The sequence below is a fragment of the Coregonus clupeaformis genome, chromosome 28 (assembly GCF_020615455.1).
Source record: "Coregonus clupeaformis isolate EN_2021a chromosome 28, ASM2061545v1, whole genome shotgun sequence".
Classification (NCBI taxonomy): Eukaryota; Metazoa; Chordata; class Actinopteri; order Salmoniformes; family Salmonidae; genus Coregonus; species Coregonus clupeaformis.
Genome location: NC_059219.1, coordinates 20090955 through 20103156, shown reverse-complemented (window position 1 = coordinate 20103156; position 12202 = coordinate 20090955). Strand labels below are relative to the sequence as shown.

The 12202-nt window shown below is 46.8% G+C and overlaps 1 pseudogene; it reads right to left on the bottom strand.

Moving 5' to 3' along the window:
* Window positions 1-12202, bottom strand: part of LOC123482084 — a 76051-nt pseudogene that overhangs the window by 41076 nt on the left and 22773 nt on the right.

Sequence of the window (12202 nt, the reverse complement as noted above, 5' to 3'; positions counted from 1 at the left end):
GCGCCTCTCGTGCCTGGCACGTCCCACCTCAGCATGCATTCTCATCTGCTCTTCGTAGGGCTGGGGCTTGACGGGGTAACGGGCCAGGTTGGGGTCGGAGCGGTAGCGTGTCTGGTACTCATCCTGGCGCTGGCGCTGCAGCTCGTACTCACTGGGCTGCCCGTCTAGAGGGTAGGGCCCATCCTGGTCCAGAGTGTAGTCCTCCTGTGAGTGCCAGCGGCCCCGCCCACCCTGGTACTCCCCCGCGCCGCCTCAGCGTCTCGGTACCTCCGTGGGGCCCCACGCCGAGGGTCCCCATCCCCGTAGTCGGACGGTGATCTGGGCATGGTGCCGTCCCCCTGGGCATACTGACCCCTCTCCTCCCTTTGGTCGTATTTTTGGTTTGGATCCCTGGATGCTGATGGGCTTCGTTTCCTGTCAATCAAAGAAAAAGACTGTTAGTGGGTGGGTCAAGTAGGAGTGAAGATTCTGAGTGAGAAGAGGGTTTTAAAAGGCTGTATATTATATTATAGAATCATACTGAGCTTGAGTATCATTATATCACCAGTATATAAACTCTCACTGATGCTTATGATGAAAGATCTACAGGGCTTTCTGCTCTGCTTGCCTGCCTTCTAAACCCACTCCAAACACAGCAGTTCCCTAGACAGGGTGGCCACCAGTGTGTGTGTGTGTGTGTGTGTGTGTGTGTGTGTGTGTGTGTGTGTACTCCACACTGCGTGGGCCTCATAGATGTCTGATGAAAGGCCTAGCTAGCTCACATAACAGGGCTGGAGCTGGGGGTTTTGAGCTGGGGTTTTGAGCTCGGGGTTTGGGAAGAAGTAGGACTCCCGCACTTCTTTGATTCTCTTCACTAAAAATATATCTAGGAGCCCTAAGATGGCAGCCAGACCCAAAGACAAGATATCCCTGAAAAGGCACTTTTCAGAAACCAAGCAGCCTTTAAAAGTCTCAAAACAGGAAATAGTTTCACCATCACAAATGATGTTATTCCTGTAAGGAGTCACAGTCTGTACAAATACATTCAACATTATATTCTAACGGTACACTATTATCTATTGATCTATAATATGGTTCCATTTCCTCTTGGTTACTATGTGGTACTATAGGTCATCTTTCATCTTCATGTTCATTCCATCTGATTACTGTGTTGGTGTAAGGCGGTTAAATGATGATTATTGCAATGCATTTCAAACAGCTAGATGGCACATGATTAACACCAGACGTTGCCTGAGTATGGCCTGTTTGTGTTTTCAAATGAATAGTGTGTGTGTGTGTGTGCGTGTGTACGTACATGTGCGAGAGAGAGAGAGGGAGAGAGAGTCAAAGAGAGCGAGAGAGAGAGAGAGAGAGAGAGTCTGTGCTATGATAAATTACACTCTGTTCCCCATCGTTGGGATGTGCTGCTGTCTGGAGGAGGGAGGGGAGGGGGGAGGGGGGGAGGGAAGTGGGGGGTGTAGCTTAGCCAGTAATAATGTGCCTAAATTAGGAGCATGCTGGGAAAAAGGGATTATTAACAATCTCATTTCGACTTTGAGAAGACGAGTAGGACAGGAGGAAAGGAGGAGAGGAGGAGAGGAGGAGAGGAGGAGAGAAGGAGAGGAGGAGAGGAGGAGAGGAGGAGAGGCAAAAAAAAGGAGAAGAGAGGGGGAGAGGAGGAGAGGAGAGGAGGAGAGGAGAGGAGGTTAGAAGGAGAGGAAGAGAGAAGGAGAGGAGGAGAGGAGTAGAGAAGGAGAGGAAGAGCAGAGGAGAGGAGGAGAGAAGGAGATGATGAGAGAAGGAGAGGGAGAAGGAGAGGAGAGGAGGAGATGAGGAGAGAAGGAGAGGAGGAGAAGGAGAGAAGGAGAGGAGGAGAGGAGGAGAGGAAGAGAGAGGAGAGGAGAGGAGGAGAGAAGGAGAGGAAGAGAGGAGGAGAGAAGGAGAGGAAGAGAGGAGGAGAGGAGGAGAGAAGGAGAGGAGGAGAGGGGTAATGGAGGAGAGGAGAACAGACTACTTCCCTAATTATATCTGTCCCCTCCATCCCCATGGAAAACCACTGCTCTGCTCCACACACAGCCAGTAGAGTCACATAGACAAACACAACTAGCATTCTGTAGTCGTTGCACTGAGCTAGAATACTGTGAAGCCAGAATGGGAGAGCAGGATCATGTGAAACACTTTTTACGTCTCAACTACTGTATTCACACCTGAACTGTACTCACACCTGTACTGCACTGTTCCAATAATATTTTCCAACCAGACATCAAATATTATCCATTGACAGTAAATATAGAGCAGCAGCCACCATTTTGTTTTTGTCACTATGTTATTTGGGCCAAATGTAATATGTCATAACTGGTTCAAGATTTGTGATATATTATGTACTCCTCCATAATCCCAAAGACAGTGACTGCATCCCAAATGGCACCCTATTCCCTTTATAGTGCACTACATTTGACCAGAGCTCTATGGGCCCTGTTCAGAAGTAGTGTATTATAAAGGGATTAGGGTGCCATTTGGGACACAATTACAGTATATCCAGCAATCACTGAAGGCGAAATGGGGGAAGTAAGATGTGGCTGAGGAGCCCTGGCTGTGATCAGCCCTGTATGTTAATGCATTCCTTTTGTCCAAACTACGCTATTCACAAATCATACCTCTTTTTCAACTTTTTACCTCTGAGAAGAAAGTAGGAAAGACGGAAAGAAGGAAAGAAAGGTAATGACATGTTAGGACTCAAATGCTTTCTGAGTTGTCTTAACTTTGTATGTGACAACCTTCCAATACATTTCCAACAGCAGGTTCATTAATGGTCATGTTTTTGACCCAATCATGTACTGTACTGTACTGTACAGGCTGATGCATTATGTATAAGTCTTCCGGACAATAACAGACCGCTGCTTCATAGGGAAAACCAAGGTGAGGCGGCGGCAGGAATGATGATATGGAATGATGATATGGCAGAGTACAGTAGACTGGCTGAGTGACAGGATGGAACGCGCAGGGTGTATGTGTGTGTGTGTGTGTGTGGGGGGGGGGGTTATTGCATTGTCAGCATGTCTCTGTAAGACAGGCATGGTGTGTGTGTGTGTGTGTGTGTGTGTGTGTGTGTGTGTGTGGTTGTACTGATTACACTAGGAAATGCTTCTGTAAGAGTTATTAGTATGTCCTAAGGGCCCCTGGTCAATGCACCCTCAGGACTGCTACTGTTGTGAAATACTACACACACACCCACACTACAAACATTACCATACCCCCCCTTGACAAGCCCTGACTCTACTTGACACAAATATCCCATAATGTGTAGTCCTGTTTAGTCCTGGATGCTCTTTGCGTCCAAACAGACCAGAGTCAATAGCAGCTACTACTACTACTACTTCTATTACTACTACTATTACTACTACTACTACTACTACTACTACTACTACTACTACTACTACTACTACTACTACTACTACTACTACTACTACTACATCTGCCTACAGCATCATGCTAATGTCATCAGCGCAGGCCGTAGAGCAACACAACACCACTCTGCTGTGGATGATCTGTACATTATCTCCCTCCCTGTATCTGGAATACATGTTGTATAATAAGACATATATTTCTATGTATTTTCTTTCCGTATAGGATCTCTGACTGACTGGCTGTGGTAGTGGAATAGGTTTTCTTTGGTGATGTCTCTCTGTGCTCTCCTGCTGCTCCCAGCTCCCATATGAAACAGTCCCATGAGCTTACGTTTGCATTCAAACTGCTGTCCAACAGACGGACGGACCAACTGAGGGACGGACCGAGGCACGGACGGAAGGACAGACAGACAGACAGACAGACAGACAGACAGACAGACAGACAGACATACATACAGGAAGTTCAGCTCTCTCATAGAATAGCCGGTATGATACAGTGGCAGTGAGCATTGTGCATTCACAGAGCATTGTGCATTCAGAGAGCATTGTCCAAAACCCAAGCTGCCAGTGCAGTATGGGAGCTAGGAGGATGGGATAGTGACGTCATTCAGAAGCAGACAATGATTCATCCACCAGCCTCTCAGCCTACCGTCCGAAATCTGAACTGCGTAGCGTAGTGATGTAAGTACTGGCATGGCATTGAACTGCATTCACACTGCATAAGGAGCCTAATCTGCTGCTGGGCTGAGCCTGGTACAGCCAGTGAATCAAATCAAATCAACGGGTGTAGATACTTACTGTGAAATGCTTACTTACAAGCCCTTAACCAACAATGCAGTTTTAAGAAAAATAAGAGTTAAGAAAAAATATTTACTAAATAATCTACAGTAAAAAATAAAAGAGCAACAATAAAATAACAATAACTAGGCTAGAGTCAATGTGCGGGGGTACAGGTTAGTCAAGGTAATATGTACATGTAGTAAAAAGGGCAATGCAAATAGTCTGGGTAGCCATTTGATTAGCTGTTCAGCAGTCTTATGGCTTGGGGGTAGAAGCTGTTAAGAAGCCTTTTGGACCTAGACTTGGCGCTCTGGTACCGCTTGCCGTGTGGTAGCAGAGAGAACAGTCTATGACTAGGGTGGCTGGAGTCTTTGGCAATTTTTGGGGCCTTCCTCTGACACCGCCTGTTATAGAGGTCCTGGATGGCAGGAAGCTTGGCCCCAGTGATGTACTGGGCCATACGCACTACCCTCTGTAGCGCCCTGCGACCGCAGTTGCCATGCTAGGCGGTGTTGCAACCAGTCAGGATGCTCTCGATGGTACAGCTGTAGAACTTTATGAGGATCTGAGGAGCCATACCAAATCTTTTCAGTCTTCTGAGGGGGAATAGGCGTTGTCGTGCTCTCTTCACGACTGTCGTGGTGTGTTTGGACCATGATAGTTTGTTGGTGTTGTGGACACTAAGGAACTTGAAACTCTCAACCTGCTCCACTACAGCCCCGTCGATGAGAATGGGGGTGTGCTCAGCCCTCCTTTTCCTGTAGTCCACGATCATCTCCTTTGTCTTGATCACGTTGAGGGAGAGGTTGTTGTCCTGGAACCACACTTCCAGGTCTCTGACCTCCTCCATATAGGCTGTCTCATCGTTGTCGGTGATCAGGCCTACCACCGTTGTGTCATAGGCAAACTTAATGATGGTGTTGGAGTCGTGCTTGGCCACGCAGTCATGGGTGAACAGGGAGTACAGGAAGGGACTAAGCACGCACCCCTGAGGGGCCCCCGTGTTGAGGATCAGCGTGGCAGATGTGTTGTTGCCTACCCTTACCACCTGGGGGCGGCCTGCCAGTTGCAGAGGGATGTGTTTAGTCCCAGGGTCCTTAGCTTAGTGATGAGCTTTGAGGGCACTATGGTGTTGAACACTGAGCTGTAGTCAATGAACAGCATTCTCACATAGGTGTTCCTTTTGTCCAGGTGGGAAAGGGCAGTAATGAGTGCAATAGAGATTGCGTCATCTGTGGATCTGTTGGCGCGGTATGCAAATTGGAGTGGGTCTAGGGTTTCTGGGATGATGGTGTTGATGTGAGCCATGACCAGCCTTTCAAAGCACTTCATGGTTACAGACGTGAGTGCTACGGGTCGGTAGTCATTTAGGCAAGTTACCTTGGTGTTCTTGGGCACAAGGGACTATGGTGGTCTGCTTGAAACATGTAGATATTACAGACTCGGCCAGGAACAGGTTGAAAATGTCAGTGAAGACACTTGCCAGTTGGTCAGCACATGCTCTGAGTACACGTCCTGGTAATCCGTCTGGCCCTGCGGCCTTGTGAATATTGACCTGTTTAAAGTTCTTACTCATATCGGCTACGGCGAGCGTGATCACACAGTCGTCCGGAACAGCTGGTGCTCTCATGCATGCTTCAGTGTTGCTTGCCTCGAAGCGCGCATAGAAGTCATTTAGCTCGTCTGGTAGGCTTGTGTCACTGGGCACCTGGCGGTTGGGCTTCCCTTTGTAGTCCGTAATAGTTTGCAAGCCCTGCCACATCCGACGAGTGTCGGAGCCAGTGTAGTAGGATTCAATCTTAGTCCTGTATTTACGCTTTGCCTGTTTGATGGTTCGTCTGAGGGCATAGCGGGATTTCTTATAAGCGTCCGGGTTAGAGTCCCGCTCCTTGAAAGCGGCAGCTCTACCCTTTAGCTCAGTGCGGATGTTGCTTCTGGTTGGGGTATGTACGTACGGTCACTGTGGGGACAACGTCATCGATGTACTTATTGTTGAAGCCTGTGACTGATGTGGTATACTCCGCAAAACAGTCCTGTAGCTTAGCATCTGCGTCATCTGACCACTTCCGTATTGAGCGAGTCACTGGTACTTCCTGCTTTAGTTTTTGCTAGTAAGCAGGAATCAGGAGGATAGAATTATGGTCAGATTTGCCAAATGGAGGGCGAGGGAGAGCTTTGTATGTGTCTCTGTGTGTGGAGTAAAGGTGGTCTAGAGTTTTTTTTCCTCTTGTTGAACATGTAACATGCTGGTAGAATTAGGTAAAACGGATTTAAGTGTCCCTGCATTAAAGTCCCCGGCCACTAGGAGTGCCGCCTCTGGATGAGCATTTTCTTGTTTGCTTATGGCTTTATACAGCTCATTGAGTGCGGTCTTAGAATCATTGCCAGTGCCTGGCTATGAGAACAAGGCTTTTCCCTGTCCTGTTTCGTTCTGTGTGTTCTGTACTAACATAGGTCTACAGATGTTCTAGAATGGTCTAGAATGTTTAGATAGACCATTAGATTGATTGTTCAGAGGATAACATGTTAAATGTGGTGCTCTTTAACATGGTGATGCATGTGACTGGTATATAGGTTGTGTGTGAGTGTGTGTGTGTGTGTATTTATGTGTGTGTGTGTGTGGTGATGATTAAGTGTTTTCTGGGGCTCCAGCAGGACGCCCTCTGCGGTGACAAATCATTAACGTTTGATGCAGTTTATCATAAAAACGGGGTTATCAGACATACATTATTGGGAGCATCTGCAAAACACAGCCTCTGACTGATTTACAGTGAGAGGAGGGGAGAGGGGAGAGGAGGTGTGTGTGTGCTGTTCCCAGAGCTATAAGCTCCCATTTCTCTCTCTCATCGTTCTCACGACCTGATCAACCCAGAAACCACCCGGAAGATACTGTGTAGAACCTTTTTACACATCAAAGCTGGGAGTACAACGTCAAAGATGGGAGTGCTGTACATGCTGCTCTGTTTACATGAACAAAATATTGTATGTTACCATCTCAGTCCTGTGTTTGTTTTTGTAATGTCTTTTCACATTTACACAATGCCACAAACTATCCTGATCTGCCCTGAAGGGGACAATAGCAATAACGCATTGATCTTTGCAACAAGGACATAGCATAACAAGGGCGCTATAGTTTAGTTTCACCAAAGATTCATAAGGTGTTCTTAGATTTCAGAATTAGAGAAGGCAGGCCGTTTTCACTGTTTCCTGGGGCTATGCTGATATTCTATTAAAAACCAAAGGAATGCCACAACAGGAAAGATCAATAAGGGAAAGTCAATGAGAAAGCTTTCAGTGACTGATGTACCCTTCATGGTTACTGCTGGTTTCACACTCGCAATCACATACATATATAGGCACACAGACACATACCGACATGCACCAACACTGACACGCACCAACAAAGATCCACACACAGAGACACACACACCGAGACACACACACACAATTCCCTTCCTCAATAACTATGAGGGGTTTGGAGGTTTAAACCCCCTACGTTATGTCAGAGCAGATATACAGTAAGTCTATGTTCATACTGCTATTAGTGCAGGGATAATAATCATCTCAACTGTACTAGAGAGCATCTCACCAATACCCTTTTCACACTGCTGAGGCAAGCCAAGAGGAGCTGTACTGGGCTGGCCTGGTTACAAGTGATGTGGGAAAAACCATACAGTTACATATCGCGATATTATTTTGGACAAAATTATATCGATACTTTGACTCCAACTATCGATTTGTTAGGTAGCGTTAGCTAGCACTAGTCGGCTGTACCTGCGCCAAAACGCCGGTATTTTTCATTCTATAACTTGTTCTCCATTTTCTTTTAAAATAGTGAGTCAACATGTTTTCAGCACTTTTATTTCCATGACTGATCAAAACCTGTTTTTATTATGTCTCTCTTTTGTATAGTGAGCAATATATTTCACAAATCGCAATAAAATCACAGTATCGAATCGCAATGCATATAGAATAGTGAGAATAGAAATACATATCGTATCGGCATCTTAGTATCGTGATGATATCGTATCGTGAGGTCCCTGGCAATTAGCAGCCGTACTGGTTACGCATCCATCATAGTGTATACAAAGGACTATGTGAAAAGAAAATATCCACGGGTCGGCAAGATAATAAGAAAAGTCTCCAACAGTCCTAGTTGAGGCTGATAGCATTGAGGACTGATATACAACAACAGATCATACACATCTTACTGTATTCTACTGTCAGATCCAGGGATGCAGTTCATCTCAAAGCGCTTCCTCGCTGCTCCACGCAAACACATGGCCTTGGTCTCTCACTTTCAGTTATCAGCTCCAAAACATCCAAAACAATTCAGTTTCAGACCGAGACGCTTTACTGTTTGTTTTCAATCCTCTGTCCTTCTCAGAAACGTCCTTGTGTTATTTCCCTACTATAGTGAGACTGAGCAAGATGGAGAGGGGCTATGCGTGGTCTTTGCACTCCGGTTCCGACTGTGTGACGCACCACCACCACCACCACCAGCAGCAGCAGCACAGGATCAGGCTGTGGTAGTACTGAAACATGTTAAATAAGAGAGTGAAAAGCAATCAAGGCGTAAACGCGAGCCTGCCCCCCGTGGGGATGGTGCCACCTCAACTTCACGGATAATGGAGAGAAGTTAAATGAAAACAAATGACTAGCACTGCGTAGCTAGAGATCTCCCTCTTAGAGCAAATGTGGTCCGCCTAATGACCACAATATATCGTCGGTGGGAGGGAATAGTCATTAGTGAAATGAGATAAGTGAAAGACAGGCTGAGTGTTCATGTCTCAACAAAGAGAAATCAGAGACAGACAACCACTCTGGGAAGAGATGGAAAGAAAACACTACTCAGAGTCCATTTAGAGCCCATGCATCATCACAGTGACTAGCTCCAAGACTGAGTCAGCCGCCTGCCCGCCTGCCGCCTGTCTCGAGGCCCCCAAGGCTAACACCCACCCAGCCAATCCTTAGTAGTGTTACTACAAGTCTAACACCCACCCAGCCAATCCTTAGTGGTGTTACTACAAGTCTAACACCCACCCAGCCAATCCTTAGTGGTGTTACTACAAGTCTAACACCCACCCAGCCAATCCCCAGTGGTGTTACTACAAGGTTAACACACACCCAGCCACTCCCCTAACTACAGTACAATCCAAAACTGCAAGAATCAAGATTTCGCAGCAACAAAAACAGAGACTTGTGGCCCCTCAAAACGCCGTAACGCAAATGATCCAAAATGACATCCGTCCAGAATTAGTGGCTTTAGTTTAGAGACAGCTCCCTTTCGTCCTCTCTCTCTGCCCACTGCTACCGTCCTGGGCACACTGCCGGACAGGGGCGATGGGCACAGCTTACAGCATGACCTGCTGCTGTAAAGGCTGCTGGGATGGGAACCGTGGAGGGATGGAAGCCGGGGAGTTATGGTTTAATACCTTGGTGTGTGCGTGCGTATGTGTGTGTGCCTGGAGGTCGAGCAATGGCGTCCTCTCCAGGAGAGGATCACAGTACTGGATGTAAGCTCCTCTCCTCAGCTGATTACTGGCTGCCAGTCAGTTATCACCCAATGAAACCCAGGCAGGCAGGCAGCGTACCCTGTAGATCAGACGGACCTATAATCCCATTCAACAGAGTTGCGCTCTGACCAAAATGATCCTCCTGAAACTGAACAAATGATGTCTGTCCCAAATGGTACCCTTATCCCCTATGTAGTGCACTACTTTTGACCAGGGCCCAAAAGTAGTTCTCTATATAGGGAACAGGTTGCCATTTGGGACTCGTCCTATGTATGTTTTCTTCCTCCCCAAAGGGATTTCAGGGCATCAAATACGAGAGAGACAGAGAGAGAGAGAGAGAGAGAGAGAGATAATCTCTATCTATCTACCATTATTAGTGTGCATCAAATGGATCAAATAGTTTTTCTGAAGCTGCGCCACCATGATGACGTAGCTTTATCCAATGACCTGTTTTAGCTGTGCCCTTCTGTGGTAGTGGTGTGAGGAAGGATGGTGGATGGGTGCGGTAGTACGGGACATGGGTGCATGGGACTCTGCATGGGACTCTGATTTCCAGTAACTCCTCTGTGGGCCTGTTAAGCTGGGTGAGTGAGGACACACAGAGGGAGGAAACAGCAGTACTCTTACTGAAGAGCTGGTCTTTAAAAGGAGTGTTGTGCCAACCAGCCCAGCACATCTCCCACACCCAGCCCCCAGTAAACCCCTGGCCTGCACTGTCTCTGTCTCTCCCTCAACAACATCTGGGCTGTGTCCCAAATGACACCACAATGTACTACATAGGGAAAGCAGTGCACTATATAGGGAATAGAGTGCCACTTGGGACACATCCATGCAGTGTTAACATATGCAAACCAGAGGAGACCTGAGACTGTCTCTCAACAGGATGGCATGGATTGTTCTAATGTGACATTCAATAACATTGTAATTGTAAACCTATACAGACCTCTCACACACACAGTGGTGGGACAGCTGGCAACGTTCAGAACATTCTGAATGGAACAGAGCAGACAGGATGTCCCGTAACACTACATTCATCACAGCCTGCACAACACACACACCATACAAACACACATACGCACACACCATACAAACACACACACATGCACACCACACACACCTCTAATTGACCATGGTAGCAGGGCCGCTGCAGGCCTGTGTGTTTATGCCATGTTTATATCATACTCATGACTTGAAAGCTAAACAGACGCCACACTGCCAAATATTTCTCCTGTTAAGCAGCTAGCGCCTCTGCCAAGCTATGTAGGCCGAGCCCAACAGAGAAAAGCATTAAGATGATACTCTAGTCTATGCTACTGCTTCTCCCTGAAGAGAAAATGCTATTTTAAGTATCTAACTAACTGTCTGTACATCGTTCAAATTTCAAAAACAGCATCTAGACACAAAACACTGCTGGAATTGATAAAACAAATATCTATCTGTCTGCCAAACTGTCTGTCTGTTCACTGGGGTTTTCTAGGAGCGGCACTCGGAGCACACACACACACACACACACACAGTCACACACACACAGTCACACACACAGCAAAGCACGGCAGTCTCACGGCTGACTGAAAGTAATCAACACCAGAGGCACACCCCAATTAACATTTTTGGCAAGTCAAATAAATACATGCGTTTGCTGCTCGTCTGTGACCCGACTTCACCACATGTGAAGCAACTAATCCTTCAAACAAAAACAGGCCAACACCCAACTCTGCTATGGCACTTGAATATAATGTAAACACATTTAGGTTTACTCTCTACAGGCATTGAAGAGAAATAAGTACAGTACAGTGCAGTACAGTACAATGCAGTACAGTGCAGTACATTGCAGTACAGTGCAATAACGTGCAGTACAGTGCAGTACAGTGCAGTACAGTGCAGTACACATACGGCATAACAGGCCTACTGCTGCTACTGCATGTTGAATACTTGTCAACCGTTGTTCATCTCCATGCTCCAGGCCCTGTACAAAGCATATTGTGACAAATGTCAAGCTATTCATAACAGAGACCATTTTCATTGTAACTCCAGAGTACTGTTTTCTTTCAATGGTAGAAAATGTCTTTCCATGCAGACAGATCCACAGCCTCCCCACCATCTTCTCTCTCTCGCACTCTTTGATTCTCTCTCTCTTTCTCGCATCTTTGACTCTCTCTTTCGCACTCTTTGACTCTCTCTCTCTCTCTCTCTCTCTCTCTCTCTCTCTCTCTCTCTTCCCCCCCCCCTCTCTCTCCTTCTGTCACGCACACGCACACACACACACACACACACACACACACATTTCTTTCTGGTTCTGCTAAGTATGCATTTTTCATTCCAGTGAGCAAGCTGCATTTGAAATCAAAGGGAACACGGGGCAGCTGTCTAGCTCCATAGAAAGTGAGGAGGTAATGAAAAAGCAGTGGTGAGTCAGAGGATGGTTTAATAATCCCTGCTGCCCAAAATAACATATCATGGATGGGGCTGGAAAGAGAGAGGCTGGGGGAGAGGCTGGGGGTAGCTGGGGGAGAGAGGCTG